The sequence below is a fragment of the Phyllostomus hastatus genome, unplaced genomic scaffold, assembly GCF_019186645.2.
Source record: "Phyllostomus hastatus isolate PE091 unplaced genomic scaffold, TTU_PhHast_1.1 phas_scaffold_78, whole genome shotgun sequence".
In the NCBI taxonomy this organism is placed as follows: Eukaryota; Metazoa; Chordata; class Mammalia; order Chiroptera; family Phyllostomidae; genus Phyllostomus; species Phyllostomus hastatus.
In genome coordinates this window covers 90391431-90419403 of record NW_025334041.1, presented here as the reverse complement: position 1 = coordinate 90419403, position 27973 = coordinate 90391431, and the positions used below count along the sequence as shown (strand labels likewise).

The following is a 27973-nucleotide window of genomic DNA, read 5'->3' as shown; positions in this document are numbered from 1 at the left end:
AGCAGCTGCAGCTGGCCGTGCTGCAGCAGCCGCCTTGACTTGCCTTCCCTGTCCTCTATGATAAACTTTAGATGTTGTCAGCTCGGTGTGAGCAAGGAGAAAAGCCCACAGGCTTCAGAGTAGAACCAAGCATTTATCATCCACTGCTGAGCAAGGCTTCATGGGAAGAACAAGGCACACATTCCACGGGTCGGTCACAGCCTCAGTGGTCCATCTTGACAGATTCTGGGGTGACTGGGCACAGAGAAGCAGTGGTCAGGAGCTCGTAAAACAGACTGAGTGCAATAGGTCACCAATTTACCTGCACAATGTAGGTATAGATGCATTTATTCTTTTTAATTTAACTGTTCTACATAGGTAATACATTCATGATTTGTGATCGTAATATAAAAAGGTGTGCTCCCACAATGAATGACCCATCCGCTCTGTTCCTTCTCTCAACCAACTAGTCACTTGTAACACCTTTTATAAGTTTTGTGTGTATCCTTTCATGGTTTCTGTGAATATAAATATGCACTCTCCTCTCACCCTTTCTCACAAAAATGCTAGTGTATGATTCATATGTTCTGGACCTTGCTTTTTACCCCCCCAGAGATCTTTCCATATTGGAACACACAACTGGCTCATTCCCTTTTTCCACCTGTGCAATATTCCCTATACAGAGATGGCATGATTTATTTAACTAGTATCTTATTAATGGACACTTTGGTTTTTCTGAGCCTTTTGCTATTGAAAACCTGTCATAAACAACTTTATATTCAGAATTGCCTTTATAGTCAGAATTGCCTTTACATATTAAGATGTATGTTTACTGCTCTGTAATTACCTGACCACTCTACAGAGAAAGAAGGAAGAAAACCCAAGAACTGTAAATCCCATCTGAAATCATGACAAGGTCCTTCCAAAGCAAAAACACGGTCATGGGGAAATGAGATTTTGATTCTGTATGATGCATATCTGGGGGGAGTGAGGCAGAGTTCAATGATTTCAGCTGCCCATTCTCCATCCTTGTCTTCCTCCTGCTCACCTTCCAGAAGTCTCACCCCTATTCATCCTCGGGACCATTCAGGCATCTGCCCGTTTAAGAAATTCTGACAGCATTCTATCTCACAGAGGAGGGACACTGTGGCAACATGGTGACAGTGAAGTGTCTGGTGCCACCTCAGAGGGCAGAAAGTAACCCTCCCCTTCCCTGGTCACTGCCTGGACCTGAACCCAGAGGTGCAGCTGGGGGTAAAGCCACACAGAGCCATCTGCATCCCCAGGGAAGCAGGGCTGAGCTGCTGTTGGCTGGTCCCTCTGGTCCCTCAGTCATAGCACAAGTCCCAGGTGAACCCCAGAGGTGAGCAGCAAAGCAGGACCCCTCAGCAGAGCCCAGGGTGGAGCCTAGCAGGCTGTTCCAGGCCTTTTCCAGCCACTGCCTCCAGCAAAGGAGCAGGAAATTCAAGACTGTCCATGGAGCTGACTCATACTCTTTCCACAGGCATCCTGATGGTTCTATTCTAAGTTTGCCAAGGGGAACATGCCTCAAGCAGGCCGAAGCAGAGCAGCTCAGAGAAATGTTGAGGCTGGGACCTCAATAAGCATTTCCTCCGTGACAGGCCAAGGTCCCCCTAGAAGGGCTAAGAAAGGTAAAGAACAGAGAGACATTTTCTTGTAAATATCAGCTGAGTCACATGTCACGAACACCTCTTTTCAGCTGTGCACACGCATCATCACTTGTGTGTGCACCATGACGGGCTGAATTACCCTGGGGCTAAAGTCACACTACTGCATATGAAATATACTTGTTGGGACCCTAACTGGAATATATCAAAGCATTTTTAAACAAACTAGAGAAAACTGAATATGGATTTGATATTAGATGATATTAAGGAATTACTATTAATTTTCTTAGGTGTGATCATGGTAACGTGGTTATATTTTAAAAGTCTTTCACACTTAGTGGTACATATTGAAGTCTTCATGGATGAAATGATGTCTGGGATTTGTTTTAAAACACTCCAGCCCACCTTCCCGCCTGAATAAAAACGTGTGTGCATGCGTGTGTGTGTGTGGTGGGGCAGAGAAAACATAACTGCTGGGTGAGGAGCACGTAGTGCCCAGTGTACTATTTTCTTCACCTCTGGGAAGTGTAAAACATTTTATAACAAGAAAACAGGCTGTTATGATAGCCACGTGCCACTGACAGACCTCACTGCTGGCCAGAATGGACAGTCCAGCCCCTACACGTGATGCCCTGGCCCCAGATGACCACACCAAAGCAAGTCAACCACGGAAGGAATTGTACCAGATTTTTCATCCTGGTTCTCAAACTTGGCTGCACAGTGGAATCACCTAAGAGGGAGCGCGTGTGCGCGTTTAAATTGGTTCTTGATTTAATTGTGCAGGGTACAGCCTGAATTTCTGAATCTTTCCAAAGTTTCCTAGATAATTCTAATGGACAGTCAAGTTCAAGAATTAGTGCTCCGGGAACTGCACAGAGTGGTGTGGGAAGAAGTCAGGGGTAAGTGTGCAAGGACAGGGGCAGCTGGATGCTCTCTGCCCCTGCCTGTAACCTCCCTTGGCCCAATTATCTGGCTCCCCAGGGCCCCCAGCCTGGGGTACAGGCCAAGCTTCCTTGAATTACTGGTGCAATCAAGGATGACACTAGAGCTACAGTGAAAACCAGGAACTTGGCAAATAGATTAAAACCGGAAGTGGACCCACTTCAAATCCAGATGGAAGATGACCTGTTATCAGTGTCAGGACTGCAGTTCATATCAAGCATTCCATTGGCAGCTCCCTTTCCCCCACTTGAGCAGTAGGTGCCAATGTGGTTAATTACACAGAAAGGCTCCTGTTTTAAGAGGCTGAGGGGTCTCGGGCGACTTCGTTTGTTACAGCTGCTGAGTGCTGGAGCCCCACCAGCTGGCCTTATTCAGAGCACAGAGCAACTGGCTATCACCCTCTCTCAGGAACACAAGCCTCACCTCACCAAGAGTCAAGGGAATTTTCCTGTAGCAGGTGGCACTTTCTGATGTACAACTGTGGGACTCTGCCCACTTTCTTGTGGCTTTGGGGTTAATTTTGATGTCATTCCCAGGACCTAGGGAGGGGTAGAGGGTTTGCATCTGTCGAGGCCCTCCCTCCATATGTGGCTCCTCTGACCTTCCTTCCCACCGACCCTGAACTGCAACTGTGTTCCCATTTTACAGATGAGAGGGACAAGGCCCAGGCAATCCTAGTTATGACCCCACAGTCAACCAGACAACAGGGAGTAGAACCAGAGTTTGAGCCACATCCTCCGAGATAAGCACCAGGATACACTGAACACAGCACCTCTCATTTCCACCTGCAGGAAATAATCCAAAGGTTGCTTGGTGGCCCAGCTCTCCTGGATGAACCTATTAGTCATCAAGAGCCTGAAGATACAAAACCCTTGAACTTTCTTTTTCGTCCATCACTTTCCATGAGGACATACATTTTCCCTCCACCTTCAGGAAGCTGACTGCCACCTCAGCCACTTAGCAGTCCACATGGAAGGGGCAGTGCTTTTCACACGCCCAACTTTACAGTCTTGGCTGAGGACACCGACCCAGGGCCCCTCCCTCAACACACTCACACGTTCAGGTCTAGATTCTGTGCATCACAAGGCACAGACCTGGAATGCAAGTCAACCTCGGACCAGAACCAGGCTTTGGCCTCCACTCCCCAGACGTACAAAACCTGCTGCTGCCACAGGCCCCGTCAGCACGGACACAAACCCCAAGTGCCAAGGCCAGCTCGGCTACAGGTGTTACTTAATCACAATAAGTGCAAATAACGTTAATTTTTTTTTTACTTCAAAAACAGAACCTTGTGTCTCAGTAAATGTTGCCCACTCACCCCCAAATGCCTGCCTCTATAGCTTTTGCCCAGGAAACTCTGTTCCAAAGGTGCTGTCCCAGCTGCCTGGGACCCTTCTTCTGTAACTGCTCAGGGCTAGTCTTACAATAAATGAGCCAGCCATTAAAATAAAAAAACAAACATCCATGCTTACTTTTTAGCTAAGCACTCATTGTTAACTTGCAGCGGATCCATCACCAAAGCTTATTTTCAACTTAATCATCAAACTTAGGTCTGATGATCTTAAGGTCATTTCCAAACTTAAATTTCACCTTCACAATTTAAATACTTAACATGACCATCTTTTCTCTTCTGAAGAATTCCAAAAAGTCTTCTGATTCTGAAAATGTTCCGAGCAAATGGCTGGGACAGCTTCTGTGCATGGCGCCTCCTGAAGTGAGGTCACGACTTTGAAAAATACAACACTCAAATGCAAAGGAACACACTCAAATACAAAGGGATGTGTTCTGATATGTTTGCCTTTAAACAACAAAAAACCCAGGCCATGTGATCAGATCTTCCAGTACATTTTGTATGACTATAATCCATCAAGCAGCATTAAGTGGCAGTAATGATAATCAAAATGAAATGCCAGGTGACATTTACCTGACGTGCCAAGTACACTGTGCCCTCGCATGTCCTCTTGAATTCTCACAGCAGCTCTCTGAGACGGGAACTGTGAGTACCCCCATTTTACAGCCCAGAGCATGAACCACCTCACCTCTGCCACCACTGAGAGGTAGAACCAAAGGGCATTCTCACTCAGGGCACAGAGCTCTTAACCCCTCTGCTCAAGCCCGAACCTCACCAGGTGAGCCTGCCACCTCTGGAGCTGTGCTTTCTGCATCGACACAACAGCTGCAGGGCACCCTGGAGAGGCACAGGGACATCTTCTGAGACAGCCCTGGCCACAACAGCCACATGGGAGGCAGGTGCTGCAGCAGGCAGCACTTCAGAAGCCATGGGAGAGGGTGTCCTTCCAGCACAGCCCACAGGCGCTCCCAATTCTCAGCTCAGTGGCTGCAGTGCCCAGGCCCCAGTGAAACACCCCTACTGTCGTGTCCCAGCCTGCACCGGCAGGCGTGTCGACAACCAACGCAAGTGCTGAACAGAACAACGTGCACGTGGACAGCACCAGGCAGTGCAGAGTGACACCCAACGTTAAACACTGGGTTCTGCAGTCGCACCCCGAGTTGCACTCTGTACCCCATCGGTTTCTGGCTACGAGTATAGCTTTTTAAACTGGTTTCTCCATCTGTTAAACAGAAAAACAATGGCACCTGCTCCGAGGTATCTTCGAGTTTGTGATGCCAACTAACTGTACGTGTAATAATGCACATGGCACAGAGTCAGCACTTAATAAAGGCCGGTTCTCGTGTAGATTATTCTAGTAAAGGTTCGGTGTACCACAGACAGCAGTGTGGACATAACATGTCAAAAGTACCACCTCGGGACAGAGCAGCTCTGCCACTGCAACAGAACCCTGCCGTCCCCAGCACAGCTGCCCAAGCAGATAAGTTCCACCACGTGGTATCCTTTGGTAAATGATAATGAAGCAACCCAACAGGTTCTTCCCGGACCTTGGAAACTCCTCCTCACAACAGGGGCTTCAAACGCCAGTGGATTCCCCCACTTTTCCCCTGAAATGCCACCCCAACATCGGGAGGGGGATTGGTTCCGGACCTCTGTACTTCCCAGAGCAGGGGTTCCCTAAGCTTCACATCCACCTTGTGTTCTCACAAGGTGTGTGTATGCTTGAGTGACCACCCCAAAGGGCGGGGGACACAGTCTGAAATCCTGGCTTTCCAGGCCTATCTGGGTAGTTCTTGGGCTGACAGCTACCGGAGTCTGATCTGAGGGCAGAAGAACAATCTAAACAATAAAACAAAACGAAAAGCCCCTCTAGAAGACACCATGCCTGCAGGTCCCATGCTGGCAGAAGGGAGAGTTCTGAATTGGGGTGGGTGGGGGAAGGCTTCCAGGAAGGAGACTGGTCCACAAAGCAGGCTGTGGCAGGGAGGGGGTGGGCAGGAGGAGTGCTTTTGAAAGCATTTTTTTAAATTCCTGCTGCTGCTGCTGCTGCTTATTAAGTTATTAGCTCTAGCCTAGAAGTAGGCTGTCCCACCCATTGCCCCAGGCAGTCGGCAGTTAGAGCCTGGCCACTACCTAGTAACAGGCCACCTGGGAAAGGGGCCTCCCCCACCCTCCCTGCCTCTGGGAATGTGTTTGCTCAGAAGCCGCATCGGCAGCTGACCTCCAGCAGAGAATAGCCGCTCTGTCCCACGGAAATGTGACGTGAGCCCCACATGCATGCGCTCTGAGTATTTTAGTAGTCACATTTGAAAAGTAATAAAAACCAGGCAACACTAATTAGAATGATATAGCTGACATAATCCAATACATCTACAATATTTTCATGTCAACAAGTGATCAAAATGAAAAGAATTACTAATGAGGAATTTCACATTCTGTTTGCTTCGAAATCCGACCTGCACTTGACACTGACAGCACAGCTCAGCTCACAGTAGTCTCACTTCAAGTGCAGGGCAGTCCAGGCGGCCAGTGGCTGGGGTGCCAGACAGTGCGGGTGCTCCAGCAGCAGGCCAGCATCTGGCGCAGTAATTTCCAATCCCGTCACCTGAGTTGCCAAGGGAGGAGGGACGGTGCCTTGTGCAAAATAAGACATCCCAGCCCCACCTCAACAGGCCTCAGTAAAAGGCAGCTGGCTTCCTTCCAAGTTCCGCTGCGGCACAAGCCGCCACCCACGCAGCCGGTCCCCACTGCCTCTCTGCAAGATTCATACCAGAAGGCTCACTTTTAAAAAATAACCCACCAGCGTGGTAGCTTGGGATCTGGGAGCACAAGTAGGAGATCCAAGAAAGTCTCCCAGAGGCAGGTGGACTCACTGGGCAGATGAGCAGAATGCCCTGGCCTACTTACCCAAGCCAGTACACTTGTCTGTCTGGCCTGAGCTTGGCCCAAGCCTCAGCATGGCTTTTCCCTTTTGCTCTGTGCGCAGTGGTGAGCACCAAAGGCATTCTAATTCTCTCATTTGTGAGAGGAAGAGGGAAGGTAAGGGGCCCTGTTTATAGTTGAAGGATGTTGTGAGAACAAATCATAGCCCAATAAGGGGTATTTCCAACTCTTCAGAGGGGCAGAGACATTTCTGGAGCTATTATTCCCCTGTGGATATTCAGTGGAGCGTTTAAGATTTCCTTAAACAGGGCCCTTTGCAGCTGTCACTTTATCTCCCTCTGACTCCGGCCAGAAAGAAGCCGCCTTTAACCTGGAGGAGGTGGCTGAGAGTGCCTGTCAAACCCACTGCAGGTCACTCTTCACTGTTACCTGGGTTTCCCATGTTCTGGGATAATAAGTCTTTCTGGTTTAGCCTTCCTTGCTGGGGCGCCAAACTGAAATCTCTCAAAGGAAAAGTCTGACACACCAGTATGGAAAAGTTCTCTTATCATTTGGAGAAAATAATTTAGGGCTGGGTAGATAAACATGTACAGGAAATACTTCTATAGAGGTCTTGATCCTCTGAAGATTAATAACCCACGGAACTGAAGACCAGCCTCAAACTCGGAGGAAATAGGCAAGTTATAAAAACAGGAAGAACGGGAAGTTTATTTTTGGATGAATATTTGTTCTAGTGAAGCTCTCGATACTGACAAAAACCTTGATCTGCAGGTCATTTGCTGCAGCTGAGCAGCTGCAGTGCATGTTTCCACAAGCTGTCCCACCAGAGATTTCCGGGTCTTTCTGGAAAGGGCCTCGCCCCACTCCTGCAAAACATCTGCCTCGTTGCCACTGGCTCAGGGACTCCTTTCTCCTTTATTCCTGTTGCTGAGTAGAATTCCCCAGCCCAGCCAGAAGCCTCAGCCATCTCCCACCACCCCTTCCACCTTCACCCCCAGTGCCCAGTGCCGGCTGCCCTCTACCAGGTGCATCAGCTGCAGCTCTTGGATCTGCCGCATCTGTTGCAGCATGATTGGATGAGCCTCCCTCCACGCATGCACGCCAGCCTCCCCAGTCTCACCTGCCTCTCACAACCCCTGCCACCATGCCTTCCGTGGCTCCCCACTGCTTCTAGAATAAAAATCAGATGTTCTACAGTTTGACAGACAGAGCTCTTCACAATCTAGCTCAATCCACCTTTACAGCCCCACCTCCATACGCAGGAGCGGCTACAGGATTTGCAGCACCCAGTACAAAATGAAAATAATCTATGGGGCCTTTGGCTCACAATCTGAGAATTTCAAGGCGGCAGCAGCATAAACCAAGTGTGGAGCCCTTCTGAGCACGTGGCCCTGTGTGACCACGCAGGCTGCACACAGCCTAGCAGGCCCTTGCCACGAACCTCCCGAGGCCCGAACCCAGAAGGCAGCCAATGCCACTCCTCCCGGGAGGAACGCTGCTCACCTGCCCTCACCGAAACCCACCCCGTCTCTCAACGATGACTTCAAGACAAGGAACTCAGCTTCCACCCTCTCAAACAACCCAGTCAGACATCCCTTTCACAGAGCTCTTGGGTCCGATTTAGTGCAGGGTTAGTCATTCACCTATCTCTCCTCCACACCTTAATTAGAACAAGAGTCCCAAGGCCTTGGATCCGTTGCTTAGTCACTCTGTGCCCTCTCCTCCCTCCTTTTGCGAACAAAACTTGGTACACATTAGGTCTGCTATAAATTTCCATTCAATGGCAACTAGAAATACTGCTCTTCACTTCTAATGGCCACTTACAAAGCCTCCTACGACCTTGCCAAGTGACCGGATAAAGGGAGAATTAAAAATTCCCTGAAGATCTTGCTTTTACATAAGAGTTCGAAGCCTGAGTCCAGTGAAGACTGAATACACAACGAGCCTGAGGGCATCTAAACAGGAACTTCCATTAACCGTCATTATGAAACCTACTGGCCAGACACAAAGGCTGCCCATGTTGACTTTGGCAGTGACTTCACAGGTGGCCTAGCTGGCACAGTGGCAGTAATCTCACCACCTTCCTGGACACTGCCGGCACCATGGAGGGCATGGTGGAGGGCTGGGGAACTACAGAGCCAGCATGGCCCTCTTCCCCCTCCTCCCTCTGACACAGGGGTGGGCAGAGCCCAGAGAGGAAGACAGTGATCAGTGTTCTCTATTGCTGCCTCGGGAACGTAGTATAAAGACAAGAACCTTGGGTTTTCTTACCTAAAAACTTTAAATGAGATCTCGTTTCCCTTGATGTTCCTTTTGAGCAAAGAAGCAGAATAAAGTGGGAAGCAGAAGAGATAAATGATTACTGCTACCTCCTAAATGGGGACCGGCTTTATTATTCTTTAAGAGGAAGAAAAACATTGGAAATCCCAAATAGCTTCCTAAATGTTACGGCACAGTTGATTTTTCCAGCAATTGTCTACTGATCACGCTCCTGGGAGACAGGGAGGCAGAGAGGGAGGCGATACTGGATCAGAAATCAAAGGCATTAACTACAAGATCTTCACTGAACTAAGTCAAGGAACCTTCCTCCCACAACAGATGTTCAGTAACAGTAACACCACCAGTGCCAGCAGCGGCGCACGTTTCCCGAGTCAGTCCTCACCAGGTAAGGGCTGGGTCAGCTATTCTCCGTCACATCTCTCCTGGCACTGGGGCAGTCTGTACTTTCCTTGTTGACTGTTTTCCCTGCTTACTGTGCAGCCACCCCATGAGAATGTAAGGTTACCTGTGATCACCCAAGACCCGGAACAGTACTGCCAACCTAGGAAGGTCTTTAGGTCATCATGAGCTTGTCAAAAATGTTTTCTCCATCCGCACAGGACGGTCCTCACTTCAGAGAGGAGAAGTCCGGTGACAGGCTCTGGCTGTCTGAGGAAGGGCATTTTAGATGTTGCTCTTGTACTTAGGGAACTCTGCTGTTTCAGAAGTCCTGGGCAGAAAGGCATCTTCTAAAATGCCCACTTCAGAAGGCTCACTTTCCCTGCGGCCCGTCACCCAGCAAACAATTCCTGCGCATGGGCTCATAAGGAGCTGGGAGGTTTTTGTTTTGTTTTGTTTTTTAGTTGAAGCTGGTTTTAATGTTACAGGAAAATACTTTTGATTGTGAAGTATTTGGTGAATACCATTAAATTTCTAAAACCTCAAGAAAAGGGTCAGCGGACTCTTCTACTGTGACAAGGTAATTTTGCTGGGAGTCTCCTAAATGCTCTCTCTGTGTGGTGGCAGGGTGTGGTAGGTGTTCAGTCCACAGTGACCACCTCGCTTTTAGTCACAGAACACTGAGGACAGAGAGTCCACAAAAGGCTGCAGAGCAATCTCCGCCTTAGTCTCTATTTACCACTTGGGTGGTGCTTTCTCTTTAAGAAATACAGTTGCTGCTCTCCAGCTACGACCACCACAAAGGCAGTATGAACTCCCTCTAACAGAGGTTTCTGATTTTCAATCTTACAATCTGTAAACCTGATCGGTTAGTTTCTGCACAAAATAATGGTGAGCACATCCAGGTCGTAGTTTACTCGACCAAGAGCCACAGCTAAATATATTCACTTCTTATATCAATAAGTAAAAACAATACAAAAATTTCAAAACACAATGGTAAATGACTCAAAATTATTTTTGAAGTATTTTGGATAGATTAGGTAATGTGCATATGCAAACACCGGAACATTAATACTATAGCATTTCATTAAACAAAATCAGAAACATTAACACTATGCAATACAGAATGCACATTTTAACCTAAATATACATACATATATGTATGTTTAGGTACAAGGGGAGTTTATAAACACTGAAGAACGAGGGAGGGCAAGTATCTAAAAGCCACCACGAGGTAGCAGTGGGGCTCTTGTCACAGACTTTGCCAGGTTTCAGTGTGCTGCACACTGGCCTCAAGGAACCAGGCCAGCACCTCACCCACGAGCTGTGCTCAGCCCCTTATTTTAATACAACATGTCTGGGGGAGAAGTTCAACCTGAGTGAATCCAGAGCTTATGAAACTCGGAATCTGAGCCCTCAAGGTAAGGATTGCATGTCTCCCATTAGGGGCAGAGCCAAAGACACTATCAGTGCCCAGCAAATGGCTGGATGGGTAGATGAGGTAATGCCAGCCCAGGGCGCCATGTGGGCAGACTGCCCCGCCCGGCCCGTGCTTGCCTCCCAGCTAAGGTACCTGGCTCCCACTCCATCTAGGCAGCGTGCGCATCGGCCAAGGCCCATGGACTCGTGACTCCGTATTTGGTGATTTCTTAAGCCCCCAGCAAGGACCCTTCCCGAACACCTCTACTGTTTGCCTTGGTGAGGGTGACTGGGTGAGGGACCTGGCCTGGTCTCCTCACTGGGGTGTTTACCATGTACTCTTAGGGGCTGTTTTCAATGGGTCTAGAAGTCCCTCAGTCCTCTCCAAAGACTCTACCAGTGTAGACAAGGGACCAAAACCAGGGGGTGGAGGTAAGAAGGCAATTCTCCACCCCCAGAACACACATACACACACTCCTGCTGTTCTTGATGACTTCCTAGGTACTCAAAGCAAAACCCAAACACTGAGCATGTGATCCATTACTACAAAATTACATATTATATAATATATTAGTATTATAATATTAATTATTTAGACTGTATTAGCCCACCCTCTCCCCATTCTCCTTGGCTTAGGAGTAAACTGCTGTCCTGGGCAGCAACCAGCTCAGCCTGTACCTCGAGACTGTGGGCAAACCCTCTGGGGGAGCCATTTCTGGCTCAGGAGGTGGAGGGGGAGATTCTGCATTTCTAACCGCTCCCTAGGGATGCTGGCCCTGCAGAGGCAGCTGTGAGCACTCAGGCTCTAGGAATCCTGGCTGGCCAGGCCTGTCCCCTCAGCTCCAGATTCTTGGGCCCTCATCCCTCCTCTTTCCCCTTAAGGACGGGAGGCCCTTCGCCAGCCTCAGGAATCCACTGGGGAATTCTCCTATGTTCTCACCCCAGCAGATGCCTCATCCCCATTCCAGACAAGAAACCAAGAAAAACCGTTTTCCCCCACCCCCACAAGGGAACCTTTTGCCTTGGGAAGCAGTCTTCCCTTCAAACACTAAAAATTCTGAAGACATCCTCTGTTCACAATTAAGAAAGAATAATTTTGTTACATTACTTCCCTCTTACCTCCCCCAAAAAAGTGCATTAAGGGGAGGTAAGGTGACTCACAGTTTTGAACTTTGTGGAAGGAAGGAGAAAGAAACAGATTCTTTGAGAACATAACACACAAAGTCCAAATTTAAACTTTGTTCTAGTTTAAACATCACAGTCCCCATAAAGAAGTATCCAAAACTCTGTTTTACTTGTCAAATAACAAATTTCTAAGATTTAAAAGTAGAGAACTTTCTCCGCCCTCCCTAATACACACCTTAAAGAAATCGCACATTTTGTGCCTCCACCTCATGGGAGGGGAATGCCAGTGCCCTCTCATTGTTCAAGTAATGTGACAAAACAAACAATTAACCAGAAAGTCTGGCAGAGTTCTCAGCAAGGTACAAGTTCAGACAATAGCTGAAGGTATTTCTTTTTGGTACAGAAATGGAGTTGCTCGAACCTGAATGCACAGATTTGAAGCTGGAAATTCTGCCAGAGTAAAACTGCATTAAAACGGGGGGGGGGCCACCCATAAACCAACATTTTTTAAATCTGGAAAGTAAAGAAGTTTGAAGTGTTTAAAACAGGTAAGCAAAAGAATAAATATGGCAGAGATCACCACTGCTATAACAAAGCAATGTGTCCTGGCGGGGGGCAGGGGGTCTTGGTTGAGCAAAGGTCAGGAGGAATGCCTAGATACACATCACCTCCTCCCCCTGTTCAGACTCATCCTGAAACCTGCACAGAGTCCAGAACCCTCATGGAAGATTCTAACACCTACAAAAATGTCTGATGGTCTGAGCAGAGGAGCCATAATCCTGTTCAGAGAGGATGGCTGATGAGCCAGATTAGGCAAAATAAAGGAGAAGTGTTTCCAGAAATAACCGAGGCTGCACCTGGACCCAGCCCTTTGCCACAAGATCATGTGGCAAAACTGAAAGAACTCTATCACCAGAGGCCAGCAACTCTGCTATGGAAATCCCCACCCCAGGCTCTGGACTCTGTTTCCTCTGTTCAAGGTCAAAGAAAGGCAGTCCTGGCTGCAACCCGGCCAGGAGTGAGGCAGCAGTAAGTGCAGTGTGTGGCCCTACCTGTGAGCAATGAAGACAAAGCAGTCAAGAGAGGCAGCCAGAAGAGTGGTGGGAGTGGGGGACCTATAGAGATGCAGGTGGTTGTCAGTACAGAATCTGGATCCAGAATGCCTGAGTCCAAATTCAGGCGCTTTTTGAGAGCAGTACAACCTGGGGCAAATTACTTAATCTCTCTGTGCCTCTGTAAATGGTGATTCGGGAACAGTGCTTGCTTTACTGGGCTGGGATGATTAACAAAAAACATTTTGAACAATAGTGGCCACATGTAAGCACTATTTAAGTTCTGCATATCTGTTTTCTTCTGTGTTTTCTAAAATAAGCCATGTTAGTTTTATCACCAGCACATTGATTGCTTTACTCCCACACAGGCCCCCTCAGCCCGTCACTCGTCACTCACGAGCTTTGGCCCTTCCTGCCAAATGGCACAAACTTATCTCAATGTGCATACACATACACTAGAGCTGCGATTTTCAACCAGAGTGCTGCAAGAAGTTTTAAAACATGCAGTACCTGACTATTTAGTCGGGGCCCCTGACCTCTTTTCCCTTAGACTGTCAAATAAAAAAATAACAGCCAACACAATTATAGCCATCTGGTGTGAATGCCCTGTCCCAAACCACAAACAGTCAGGTCACGTAACAGACCCGCATCTCGCTGGTCAGGCAGCACGGTCGGGTGGTACTGTCTGGTGAACGCTTGGCACCAGAAATCCTCATATTCAAGCACAGTCACCTGATGTGTCAAAAAGTCATTTTGGAGCAAAAAGGGTAGGTAACTACTATTGCTTTTTTTTGTAAATCAATCGAAATTATACCTATTTTTGTCAGATTGGCAAAAAACACATTTTTTGGTGTGCAGAATTTGAGTAGTTTATGTGTGCCCTGAGCTGGAAAAGGGTAGAAACCGCTGCACTAGAGAGATGAACAGTGTTGGGCAGGCCTTTCGGCACTACAACTAGCGCAGTGCCGGGAGGACTGGAACCATGGGTCAGCTTCGCATGTAAGAGAACAAAGAAAACAGGAGCCACATATGTCTCTGACATCACAGAAGTGCCATGGCCAGTGAGCACGCACGGTCTGTTGGAGCTCCTCTAGGTCCCTCTGCTCTGTGTGTGCTTCAGGCAAAACTGGGGTGGTGTTTGTGGAGGTGCAGAGCCCTGTGTCCCGTGTTCACCCAGTGCTGTGCTCCCACGTTATTCAGTATTCCTTCAAACCTTGCCTTTCTGAGGCCACACGCCACCTGGTCGTGTGGACGTTCCACACGGCTTACCTACTGCCGCTCTCCTGGGCTCCCTCACCAACGGTTTCAGCTCCCATAAGCTTAAATACCACTGCCCATGAAATGTTTTCATCTAATTATTATCTGTAAATGTCTGGAAGAGAAAATTTTAGATAAAGATGAACTTTAAAAAAAAAATATATATATATATTACCAAATCACTTTCTAGAAAAGGACACTAAATTCTATTCCCACCTGCACATGTAAAAATGGCCACCTTGCCAAAGTCATACTAGCATTTAAAAATATTTTTCTATTTGATAACAGTTGAAAAAAATGCTATTGTTTCATTTGCATTACTTTAATAATCTGTGACTACTGTGAAACTAGTATGCTTCCATTGCATTGCTTTAATAATTTGTGGGCTATTTTGTTCCATGTTTAGCCAACTACATTTTTCTCTTTTAAGTGGTCAGCTTGGCATTTTTAAGTATTAAGCTGTCTGTATCTCTACTGATTGTCTTAGTGTGTCTTTTTGTAATTTCCTGAACTTTTCAGTTTTATATTAAGTCTATATATCAAAATTGAGGCAAATTTTGCTGATTTGTTAAATTTGTCTGTGGTATTATCACACAAACAGAACTCTGGAAACTTAATACTGATTTCCTCTGTAATTTCTTCTAATACGTTTATGTGCGGACAGTCCTTCCTTGAGAGATGAGTTTATCCACCTATGTGTTGTAGCTCATTTTTTGAAGGCTTTCATTTTGTTCATATTTACCCCACAGTTTTGAAATAAAATGGGATGCGAGGTTCCACATTTGAAGGAAATCATAAAACCCATGGTACAATGGAGCTGTGCTGAAATGAGGAAATTGTTAGAAATTAAATCTGCAGGATGCAAACTGGGGATCTGCATGAGACCTACTCTCAATAATGAATCAGCTCATTAAAAAGCTGTACTTGACAATGAATAGGATTAATCAGAACTGTGCCAGGGACACGCAATCCTCCTCCTTCCCTCAGCCCTGGCTTTCCCAAGTGCTGCTTTAGAGGATGTGCGGCAGAAGCAGAAAGTACCGCAAAATGAGAAGAGGGACTGGTGGTCTGGAAGGTCCTTCAGGCCCTACACCTCGGTGCACTAGAGATTCTACCTGCCAACACGTAACGAGGAAAAGGAACCATGAGAGGCACCTGTCAGTCAGGAGCTTACAACGGATCTCTTCTCTGCCTCCTCATCAAAAGGCAAAATCGCAATGTGCATACATATTATACAACGAAGCAGCGATTTTCAACCAGAGCACCACAAGGAGTTTTAAGACATGCAGTACCTAACTATTTAGTCAGGGACACTGACCTCTTTTCCCTTAGGTTGTCAAATAAAGCAATTTGGTAATATATATTATTACTGGGTGTTTTAATAAGTTCATCTTTATCTAAAAATTTCTAGACATTTACGGATAATAATTAGATGAAAACATTTCATGGGCAGTGGTATTTAAACTTATGGGAGCTGAAACCGTTGGTGAGGGAGAGCGGCAGTAGGTAAGCCGTGTGGAACGTCCACACGACCAGGTGGCGTGTGGCCTCAGAAAGGCAAGGTTTGAAGGAATGCTGAATAACGTGGGAGCACAGCACTGGGTGAACACAGGACACGAGGCTCTGCACCTACATCCCAATTTTGCCAACACAGAGTTATTGCCACAGGGATAATAAGAACGGGGCAGCACATTACTAAAAATAATCCTGAGTGTAGCACTCACCCACCGTTCAGACACCTGCACGCAGATGTGCTGCTGCTGTGGGAAGCGCCTTATGTGGGGAAGTGGCACCCCTCCCCAAGGGAAGCCTGCCCCTTCACATGGATCTCCAACCTCTTTCCCAAGTCCAGAGTGAAGACTCCAACTGAACTAATATCTGTGTGTTGAATAATTACAGATTTTTCTTTGTAATGATAAATAATAACAATAATAATAATGGGAATTACCAGCTATAAGGAGGATTTTTTTGGTGTTTTCTGGTTTGTGGCTCTCTTCTCCAAAAAGCCATCTCAAATATTCTCTTATATTAGGGAATGATATGGACTATTCTTTTTGGGGAATGAATGAATGGCTGGATGGATGACTGGATGAATTAAATAATTGTTATTGCCAATTGTTAGGTTACTACTGATAGTGGGAGCAGAAAGCCAGAGATCCAGGTTCCGACCCAGGTTCCGATCCCAGCTCTGGCACTTACCAGCTGGGAAATCTTGAGGAAGCTACTCATCCTCTGAACTTGGGCTCCTCATCTCTAAAATGGATTCGAAACAGCAAAAACTGTTGTAAGAACTACTAAGAATGTGTGACAAGTACCCAGGCAAGAAAATTATACATAAAATATCAATCAAGAGTGGCTGCTACTTGGGATAAAAAACCTTTCCCTGTGTCATATGCATCTATGGATGAGACGTCTCCTAATAAGTAAATTTTTAAAATTCCAACAAACAATTTAAATTCTCATTTCCTCTCAGGTAGCTGATCTGCTAGAAACAGATCAATCACAGCTCAACAGCTAAGCAATTTCCCATCATTAGGTTCAGAAAGATGATTCTGCAGATGAATCCCTGCTTTTAAAATTCACAGGCGTCTGGCAAAGGGTGCTGCGTTCAGAGGCCTGGCGCCCTGCATAGGCCCCCCATCTGACGGAAACAGGCAGTCTCTGGGAATGGACACATACAAGGGCTTAATGGACCTTGCATTTCAAAGAAGCCACAATAAACACAAAAACCAGTAACATCTGGGTCAAATCTGATTGAGGAACACATACTACATGAAGACTGATTTCTTATCACTTAAGTTTCACAAACACAGATCAAATGTTCACCTGACACCTGAACTTGAAGAAAGAAGCACACCTGAAGGGTCCAAGACATGCGCAGTGACCAGGACCTGCCACATCTAGCAGTTTCTCTCCATCACCAGCTCCCCCTGCGGCATCCAGCCCACCAGTTGCCCATCCTGGTACCCTGCTGGCCCTCCCTCATTCGAGCCCAGCTTCCTCTCCAGTCTCAGATCTAAGGGTTCCATGTTGCTCCACCTCTGGCCCCAGCTCCACTGTCTCCGCACACTCTTCACTCACCAACTGTAACACCCATCGCTGACTCCACCCTCAGAGGCCTTCTCCTCACTTGTGGGTGGAATGTCCAAATCTGTCCTTTCAAGTTGTTTGTGGGGTTGGAGAGGGTGACTTGTCCCTTGCATAGCTTGCACTCCCCCATGCTCTCCCCAACACCTGTGCCCTATATGATGGAAATCAGAAAGCTCTGCCACATGGAATCTCACACTCCCCTCATCTGCACCCCAATTCTCTCACATCCATTACTTCCTTTCCTCACCTCCCCGTGTCACCATTGTCTCTCATGGGCTCCTACAGTGGCCTGAAGACCTCTTTGCCTCTGACCTCAAGTGCAGCTTCCATACCATACTCAATTCATCTTCTAGCAAGTCAGCTTCCCCACACGTTTACTCAGTTTCCTTAGCAGTGGAAGGAGGCACCGATGGCACCTACTTCACAGGGCTATTAACAGGATTAAATGACATTAGGGGTGTCAGGCACCTGGCACATAGTAATAAGCTCAAATGTTTTTGACTTATAGCTGGAGGCACCGCTGTGGCCATGTCACACCCCATTAAAAACCTTCAATGGCTCTTGGCTGCTTACAGAGTAATTAGCTCAGCATTCAAGGTTCTTTCTTCCCTCTGCCCCAAAATATGTTTCTCTAAATCTCACCTTTTAAACTACTCCACTTCCCTTCGAATAGCTTGAATAGCTTTCGCTCTGGCTGAGGCCCTCTGTTACAGAGGCCAACAGTTTATTTGGAACCAGGCTGTCTGGGATTCAAATCCCCATTCTCACCACTTATGAGCTTCCTTGGGCAAGTTCTTTAAATGTTTCAGGCCTTAGTTTTCTTAGTACGAAAGAAGTTGCTGTGAGGATTAAATGAGATAAGGAGGGTGCCTTCTTAGCCAGGGGCCTGGGACATAGTGAGAACTCAGTAAGCTCTTCCAATTCTCTAGCCGTCCTCTTGCCTCATAGAGCCCATGTGTTTTCTACCTCTGCCTAAAACCCCTCTCTGCACAGCGGACCCTATTCCTTCAAGGCTCAACTCAAACAGCACCTTCTCCATGAGGGTGAACCCGAAACCCGCTTATCAGCTAATCTCCTTTCCCTTCTAATTACTTACAGCACAGGGCACTACTCTGGGGCACTTCCCGGTAAGAGCTCCGTGGGCTTGCCCTACTGAAAGATGTCCTTTACCCCAGAGGTCCTCAGCCTTTTTGGCACCAGAGACTGGTTTAGTAGAAGACAATTTCCATGGACTTGGGGGGTGGGGTGGGGGGAACCGGAGGCGGAGCTCAAGTGGTAATCCCAGGAAGCCCCTACCCCCCCACCCCGGGGCTGGGGGTGGGATCGGGAACTCCTGTTTTACTTGACTGACAGCATTTACAGACAGGCCCTATGTCTGATTCATCTTTGTGCTCTCTACACAGCCCTGTGCACGGCAGAAAGTTGGTAAATATTTGCTGAGTGAAAGAACAAATTTTTGGAGGAAAAGCAAGAGGGAGTTACAAGCTTTGAAGACTAAGGACCCAGCACCGCCGTGTAACTGAGCAACAGGACAGAGATGGATTTGTCCTGGGACATGCTGGATAAGTAAAGAAAGTTTTATTTCAAAGGAGCACTGGAGCCAAAGTACACGCAGTGGAGTGAAGCCAGCCGCCTCCGCCCACTCCCAGGGAAGTGGCCCTGCTCCCCGCAGAGCCCGAGGTGGCCGCCATTTTAAACGGGTCACGCTGCCTCGGGGCGAGAACGGCTCCCAGTGCTTCCGCCCCTAGGAGAGGGACTCGTGTATCTCATGTGCTTGAGAAATTAGATCTTTGATCCCAAGAGGCTATTCTAAACTTCTACCCAGGCCTGTCTGTGTAGCAGTTCACTCCCTAAAAGCATGTGTTGGTAGCAAGTACAGCTGCATTCTTAATCACTTACACCCCACCACCAACTAAATAAAGATAGCATGAGGAGGTCTGCCATATGCCAAATTCTTCTTTTAAATAAGAACACAAGAACCGTTCATGCAAGCAAAATTTAGTCATGACCATCAGAAAAGGAAACAGACTTGACTTTTTATTTTGAATGAATACCGAAGTAGAATAATTTCGATATTAAAATAGATGCACACTACATCTCGGCACCCTCATTTTCCAGGCTCATGTGGTCCACACGGCCTGGCCTCTGAGACCCTCACCCGAACACTGGTGCATTTCCTGAGCTTACCCTAGTCCTGTCGGAAATCAGCCAAATAATAAAGCCAGCCCTCACTGCTCCCATCTGAACAAATAAGCACTTTTCTCACTGGCTTAGTTTGTGGCTTAGAACAATCTCTTTTCCCTTTTACGCAAACCCTACCAATCTATCAAGGCCAAACTCAACTTCTCTATCTTCTGTGAAGCTACTTTCAACTGCCTAAACCTGACATTTTCAACCTTTTTCATCTCAAAACATAAACTACTAAAATTCTGCAGCAACCAAAAAATATATATTTTTTGCCAATAAGACCAAAAAAAGCTGTGATTTTTTATTCATTCATACCAGACAGCTATTGTTGTGCCGGCTGTGTGTGTGTGTGTGTGTGTGTACGCGCACACGCGAGTGTTTGACAGCCTAAAGGAAAACAGGTCAGTGCCCCTGACTAAACAGTCAGGAATTGCTAGATTGACCACTTCTTGAAGACGGGAAGGAGTCTTGGCTAGACTTCTTCAGACATGTCACTTCCTCCAACGCACCTGACAGGGCTGTTCTCAGCATTGTAGAGGATACACAGGCGTGAATACTTCTTCAGTGAGGCCACGGCAGAACAGCCTTCTGGCATCAATTTTAGCGATTATCTCCTGGCTCTTTCAGGTTTAGCTCTCTTAAATCACTCTGGCTCCTCCACACATCACCTCATTTCTCCTTCTTAAATAGTTATCTGACACTTTAATTAAATCAAGATTTGGTGATACACAGACTCAGTTATGTAAATCTTTAGAGCCAATCTTGTAAAATTCAATGGTCATATTTTCATTCTTAGCTTTTTGTTTTATTCCTACATTTAAAAATGACCCCCTTCAACAATTTTTACTTGGTTTTCTTTGTAGTAATTACTACTTCATTTACAAACTGGGCTAGGACTGGAAATCATTCTCTCACTAGGATCAAAAGCACTTTTGGTCTTAGAGCCATCGCTTCTGGAACCATCCATCCTGCATCACCCATCGAGAATGGCTGTTGTCAGGGTTTAAATGTGTGGCTGTATTGCTGGGGCTTCTTCCCTTCATTTCCGTTCTGTACTGGACCCTGTTTCTTGAACTTCAAGGTCTTCTCTTTCTCCCTTGCTGACAGAATGTCCTTCTACTCCCCAGTTTGGGTGGAGAACTGCATCTGGACCTCCAGCCCCCTGGATTCTGCAGCAGAAACTAACATCTACCCCACCCCCAGCTTTGCACCACCGCCCCAGCAGGCAGTTTCAGCTTTCTGTGCTCTGCTAAATTGGTGTTCACATACTGGCATTCCATCTTGCAAAGTTTGGTTATTATCTCTCTCTGGGAGGTTTCTGGAGTTACACTGTTTTTATTCCTTACTGTCATTTTATTAGAGTTTTGGGAGGAAACAGAGATATATACACTTGTTCAGTTTACTGTGTTTAACCAGAAGTTAAAGACTGAATGTTTACAAATAGAATTACAAGGTCAGTCACCGTGTCTTTTACCATTTTCTTCCCTTCTAGCTTCAAGTACAAGCACAAAGACCTAAGTACTGAGAGCTCAAGAAGTCTTTGCTGATAGTGGTGGGCCAGTATTTTAACTAAAAGCACTCAGATTGTAAAATGTAAAACAGTGAGAGTATTAAAACACACAAACATCTGTTAATTTTCTTTAGGTAACGCTAAGGCACATGGGTTTCCTAGGAATGCAAACAGCACAGGAGGATCAGGTGCTTTATGCAAGCCTATAGTCACAGGACCTCGATTTTAACCTAGTCTGGGAATTGCTTCTTTATGATACAACACAACAAAGCAAAAAAATCTTTAGGAATAATATGGTTTATTTTATTATTTTACTTTTTGCTCAAACGGCGGTGAATAAATAAAGGCCAGTGCTGGTAGAACTCAGTTTCTTTGCATTTCAGACACAGTCATTCATTTATTCAACAAACACAGTACTTTAAGTGTCTATAATGTTCAGATACTTTCTAGACACTAGTGTACACCGCAGAAGACAAGTGAGGTTCCTGCTCACATACAGGGAGACAGAACATATGCAGAAATCAACAGACAGTAAGTAGTTAAGTCCCACACAGATTTAAACTCAGGTGAGGTAATAGGTGGTGACTAGTGTCAGAGAAGGCATCCCAGGAGCTGACATTTAAACTCAGATACACTTGCTCTGACTGGTGTGGCTCAGTTGGGTTGAGCATCTTCCCACAAGGTGAAAGGTCACTGGTTTGATTCCAGTCAAAGCACCTGCCTGGGTTGCAGGCAGGTCCCCAGTTGGGGCGTGTGCGAGAGGCAAGTGATCAATGTTTCTCTCACTCTCTTCCTCCCTCCCTTCCCCCCTCTCTAAAAGTAAGCAAAAGCTTAAAACAACAACAACAACTCGGAATCATTTACCAAGAAGGAGCCAATGATGGGAAGGGCAGGAGGAACAGCATTTTAGTCAGAGGGAATGTCCAATACAAAGACCCTGAGACAAGAAGGAGCTTTCCTGGCCGGCAGGAGAATGGTAGCAGAGGAGCAGATGGTGTGATACAGGCCAAGACAAGAATTCGGGATTGGTACACCAGGTCTGGAATTTCCAATATAAAACTGCTGGAAGGTTTTAAGCAATTTAAGACAAGAAGTGATGTGTTCCTGTAAAGATCATTTGGCTACTCTAGAAAATGTATTACCCAGGAGCAAGAGTGAGGGAGGGTGCCAGAGGGCTATGGCAATGCTTCAGGTGAAAGATTGTGACAGCCTGACCAAGGGAGGGAACTGCCAGGAGAAAAAGAGGCCACTTTCCATATTCCTGGGGAGGAATGACAGACAACCTTATTGATGGGTTAGAGGCGGACAGGCAGTGCAGCAAAGTGGGATCAAAGACACCATGAGATGTGGGGTCTGGCCCACTGAGCAAATGGTAATGTCATGTGTCAGCACAGGGAAGGCTGGGGAAGCAGGCCGCCCACTTTAGAGGACTGAAAGTCCTGTTTTGGACACTTAAGTTTAGATGCATGTTAGGCATCCGTGTGGCAATGCTAATAGAAGCCTAAAGAAATCAATCTGTGAGTCATGGGCACACAGATAGTATGGAAAGCCACGGGACTGGATGGTACTCAGGCAGGTCGGGCAGGGAGAAGGGGGACTGAGCGGGGAGAGGGAGGGGGGGTAGGGGGAGAGGGAGGGAGGGAGGGAGGGAGGGAGGGAGACAGGTTTGACCCTCCGTGGTGTTCCAGCACCTAAGGAGGTGAAGCCTTAGTGAACTATGCAATCACGGCATCTTAATACAAACTGGAAGTTAAACTCACAGCTATGGATATTGCCTGAATTACAGTAATGTAAAGCAGCTGCATCTGAAGAAACTCTACAATTCACAATTAAAATCAATTGGCATTGTACATACATGCAAACAATCATAATTAAGGTTTTCATTTTGCAAGACTACAGAAGGGTTGCTTTAGTATGCACCAAAAAAGGATTAGACAATGATGCGCGCATATGGTCAAACTGAGTAGAATGAATCTATCATGTTTGGGGCATTTTATGCTTCTGTCAAACAACTTACTGGCGCAACCCATACTTTTAGCCAACACTGAACCTGATTACATTTGATTTACATCCAAAAGTCCAAATACACTCCCAAAAGCCAAATATAAAGCATCAGACTTCACTCCAGGTCCACAGTGAATCCTGAAACGTCCAAGCTTCTAGGACGTTTGGCTTCTAGGACGTCTAGGCTAGGCTTGGCAGTACTGTATTAACCATCTGCAGACCAAACAAGGGCCATCCCAAGGTAACTATTTCCAGAGGGGATTAAGAAAAGACAACATTTACAATAGATACACTAGGCATCTTTAGAACACAAAGAAAAAATCAACATACTAAAGACAAACTGAAGTCTTGCCAAAGTGTGGTCCAAAGAGCAGCAGCAGCAGCAGCAGCAGCAGCAGCAGCAGCAAACTTATTAGAAATGCATGCTCTCTGCTCCTCCACCTGATCTGAAATTTTGCGAGGCCCCAGGTGATTCACAGGTGCATCAAAGTCCTGGTCCAGGAGGCCTATGCCTCAGGACACCTGCTCAGTACTGTGCTGGTCACAGCGATGACCAGGTGAATGTAATATTCAAACACTTTACTCCAGAAGCAGCAGCATGATCAGTTTTTGAAAAAGAAACATTCATACTAGTAATTTCCCCTTAATGGTTTTAACATAAAATAAAGTTAAAATCTGTAATCAAATATATTAAACATATTAGTGAACTGCATGGTAACTAGGTATAAACAAACACAAGGATAAACAACTTGTCCATGACCAAAGCAAGCTGATGTAAAAGTTCCTCTCTTTATGGTATGGCCTAACAGCCTCAGTAATGACGGTTTTCTTGATGAATTTTCTCAAGGAGCATGTAAAACTCATTGTAGATACTCATTCACACAGCACATACATTCATTCATTCAGCAGATACTGCTTAAACCCATATTATGCCAGGCACTAGAAACAGCATTAAACAAAACAGGCCAACGCCCTGTCCTTCTGTAAACCCTAATGGTCACAGATAGAAGGACCTGAGTCTCTGGGAGCTAGGAGCTGACAGACCCCCCCGCCCCAAGCTTGGTGCACAAGATTAGGGAGAAGCCAAAGGGTTCAGGGTACAGGTTGCACATCTACAAAACTGCGTGTCCATTCCTTACAAATGAGGACACAGTTCAGTCATACCACGTACCACATCCCCAGCTTAAACATTATCCTTTTTCTTCTGCTAAACAACTGCCTCGCTCGCCAACAACTGGCCCAGGAAGCCTTTCTTGGACCAACCTTGCTTAGCTCCAGGCACCTGTTCCCTGACAGATCTTGCATCTTTCCACTTTTCCTCCTGTCTTATGGCTATCTTTGGTGCAGTGCAAAGCTGAAACACAATCAGATACAATGATGGCAACAACAATAGCGGCTTGCTAATATTTTGCCATCTGCTTTCTTTTGTGCCTGGTGTTACCTCATTTTACTGTCTACATTGGCCCATTTTCCAGAAGAGAAAACTAGGGCTTAGAATTTAAACTGCGCTAGATCATATGACCTAACAAGTGGCAGAATCAGAACTCCAACTGCCTTCTTATAGCACTATTCAGCTTGGTGGAGGAAAAAAGTGAAGCCAATATAAAAATATTAGAGGAAGTCGTTTTCCAGGGAGTTACTGAAATGTCCTTTTCATCTTTCCTTTTATCACTCAAATAGCAGTTAACAGGGCCAGTTGCCATAAATTACCCTCAGTTTTCCCTCTTGGCTTAGAGCTTATTTTATTCTGACCCCTAATATTTCTAGCTAAAATGTTTAAAATGGAGAGTCTTTCCTCCTTCATCACAAATTTGTTATAAACACGAAGCAACTGTTAATGATTATCCAAACAAACAGGACGAAAACTCCTCCAATTAAGTCTAAATCCACACACCTGAACTTAATGGGACGTCGACACCCCCAGAAGATTCATCAGTACCACAGGCTCCTGAGACCACAAAGGCTATTTTGTGGGAGTAATGCTGCGCTGCACTCTTTTCTGTGATTACACCTCATTTTATAACAATGTTCAGACATTTGGTTTGAGCAAGTACAGTAATTACATCTCTCACTTTGAACTAATTTAAGCAGCTATATCTGAGCTCCTCTGCGAGTCCTCAGGCTCCTCCACCCTCCTCCCACCCAGAGCACTCCTGTTAGAGAAGACCCAGGGCCTCTGTGCTGAGTGACTGTCCCTTCTTTCCTTCCTTCAGGCACTCCTCACAATCATGAATGAATTCTCCAAGCAGACCTGCCTTCGAGGGCAGCACCCCCCACCAGCCCCCTTTCTTCCTGGACGTCATTTGGATGATCCCTGGGGGAAGACAACCAGGCCAATCACACTCTTCTGCTCCCTAACCACATGACTCGGGTTTAATTCCCAGGCTTGTGTCCTCATCTATAAAATGATGCTTCTTTCTGGCCTCCACGTTGCTGGTACCACTGACCTGGGATCAGAACGTCATCCACCCCAGGCTAGCAGGTCCTCCAGGGCCTGGACAAACGTCAGAGAACAAACACCGCCCCAGGAGCAGAAACTCCCACAGTCTGTGCCCCCAGAAAAAAATGAGAACCCGAGATTTTCTAATCCTCTCCACCCACAAACTTTCCAATCCTTCAATCTCTTTATAGTTCACTCCTCACAGCAGCCAAGAATAATAAACTTAAAAACAAAGCAACACCAGGTTCACCTCCTCCCATCTTCCCCCAAATCAAAGAGCCCATTTTTGCTAGGTGAACCAGTATTTCATCAGCTCGCGTCTGTGCACAAGTTTGCCTCCAAGACACAAGGAGCTGTGGCAGAGGCAGCAGTAGGGGCCTTATACTCTGCACACCACACCTGGGATGCCCTGACTTTTTACCTCTGGGAGGATTTTTTTTTTTTAAAGGAAGGGGAGAATGGAATGTCAGGGGCAGGTAGCAACACACTTCAGAATGTGTTACTTCACTCTCCTTCTGCTTGGCAAACCAACCCTCCTCACTGCAGGTGAAAGACAGGCCAGAAATAGTTAACACCAAGCTATAGTTAAATAGTTAACACCGATCCTGTCCTCTGCGGGGACAGGATCGGTTCCATCAGAATGGCCTGTCAAAGGAAGCCACCACTTCCTCAGAGATGAGACTCACCTTTCCCGAGAACTCAGACCTACAGTGAGGCAGGGGCCTCCACCCAGCCAGGGGCCTGGGCTTCTGGTCCAAGTCACTGAACACTAGTTGGGGCAGTGGGAAGCTTAGTCTCTTTTTCAAATGGGGCATTCAGCTCCTTACTTATGGCCAGAAGTCCCACGATAGAAAGTTTATGACCTTATAGCTAATGTGAACTAAAAATTAAAAAAAAAAAAACCAACAAAAACTCTCAAATCACAACTTCTTAATAGGAACTCAAAGAAGGCAGTACATCTCCATGTGAGTGTGTGTTGGTGGTGGAGGATGGTTAATAGCTCTGGCTGAATTTAAGTAAAATACTACATGCAGTGAAAACCCATCTCATGACCATATTTAGGGCCATTCAACTGTCCTGATCAAGCAGTAAATATTCAGCATGAGGGGCTCTAGTCTGTTGCTAGGTGGCCACAGATGCAGAACTGCAGTAAATCAGAGAGGTGGGTGCTCGGCATGCAGAGCATCTCTCTGCAAGGGTAAGGAGAGAGGATGCTGCCTATTTAAAGCAATTTTATGCTGTCTTTGTGTGCAGTGACTGCACACCCTCATTCACATGCTTTGCAATGCTAGATTTTGGTGTCTGGTTTGCTTAAATCAAAAGACCAACTTGTATTTATTCTCTCTGGCGGGATCACTGCTGTCCTTTTACCTGTGAAGACACTGTACCCACTCATGCTTCACCTTGGGAACACAGGTAACTCCTCAGAACTCCATTTTGAGGACAGTTCTCCCTCAGCTCTTGAGACTGTCTTATAGTACTAACACAAGACAGCATGATGCTCTAACAATCATTTTACTTTCCAGAATAATTAAAAATATCAAAAGCTGGATAAGGTAGCTAGAGGACCAACGGGACAAGAGAAAAGAATGCTATCAAAATGCTCAGGACACAGCTGGTGGGGAGGGTTCCAGTCCACCCATCTGGGCCCCCACACCCTCTGGCACCCAGTTCAGTCACAAATCCTTACTACAGTCTAAGAGAGCCTTGGTATTCCACGAACAATGGGTAAATGGCCCTTGATCCTCCACACCCATTTCACTTGGCTTAGACAGGATTTATCAGTCTGTTTTCAGCTCCAAAGACATTTCCTTACAAAACCACTCTTTTGGGCTCCTCTCCTTTCTTGATGGTTCCATTTTAAGCTGCTTACCAGAGGGGCACAATCCTTCCCTTCTGTCTAGACCCCAGGCCCTCAACTAACCTTTACATTGAACTGCTTTCCAGGTGCCAGTAACATCCACCTGGCATGGATTAAGTGCCTCAAATGTCCCAGATGCCGCAGCAGGCACTTTCAGGTGTTGTGTCTAATTGAATCCTCACAAGCCTCATATTATTGGTCCATTTGACAGACAAGAAAACCAAAGTTTGGGAAGAGAAATATGCAACATAGGGGGCAGAGTCTGAATCTGAAACCAGCTCCCCCCCCACCTGAGGCTCAGCAGGCTTTGACAATGCCACTAGATTCCTGTAGGAATTCCCGGTACACCAGCTCTGAACTGGTCACAGCTGCAAGCAAACTGCTCTGAGGACTGGAACCACAGCCTCCTTCCAACACTGTGTGCCAGATCCCAGTTTCCAGTCCCTGGCACTGCCAGGTTTTTTGGAAATTCTTCTTCAGCCCATAAATATTGTCTTAATATTGTTGAAATATTGGCTTTCTCCATAACTCTTATCCCTGAATCCATGCCCTACACAGTTAACAGTGACTGTCTCAAAAATCACAGA

General features: G+C 46.4%; 1 protein-coding gene across 3 annotated transcripts in view; it reads right to left on the bottom strand.

Annotated features, from left to right (window-relative positions):
* Nucleotides 1-27973, bottom strand: part of SPRED2 (sprouty related EVH1 domain containing 2) — a 111866-nt gene that overhangs the window by 58823 nt on the left and 25070 nt on the right. Inside the window, exon 2 of one of the 3 annotated variants that reach the window (XM_045827982.1) lies at nt 16494-16547. The exons of the other annotated variants lie outside the window; for them this stretch is intronic. The gene's annotated coding sequence lies outside the window, so the exon portion shown is untranslated. The remainder of the gene's footprint in view (nt 1-16493; nt 16548-27973) is intronic. 3 annotated transcript variants of the gene reach the window in all.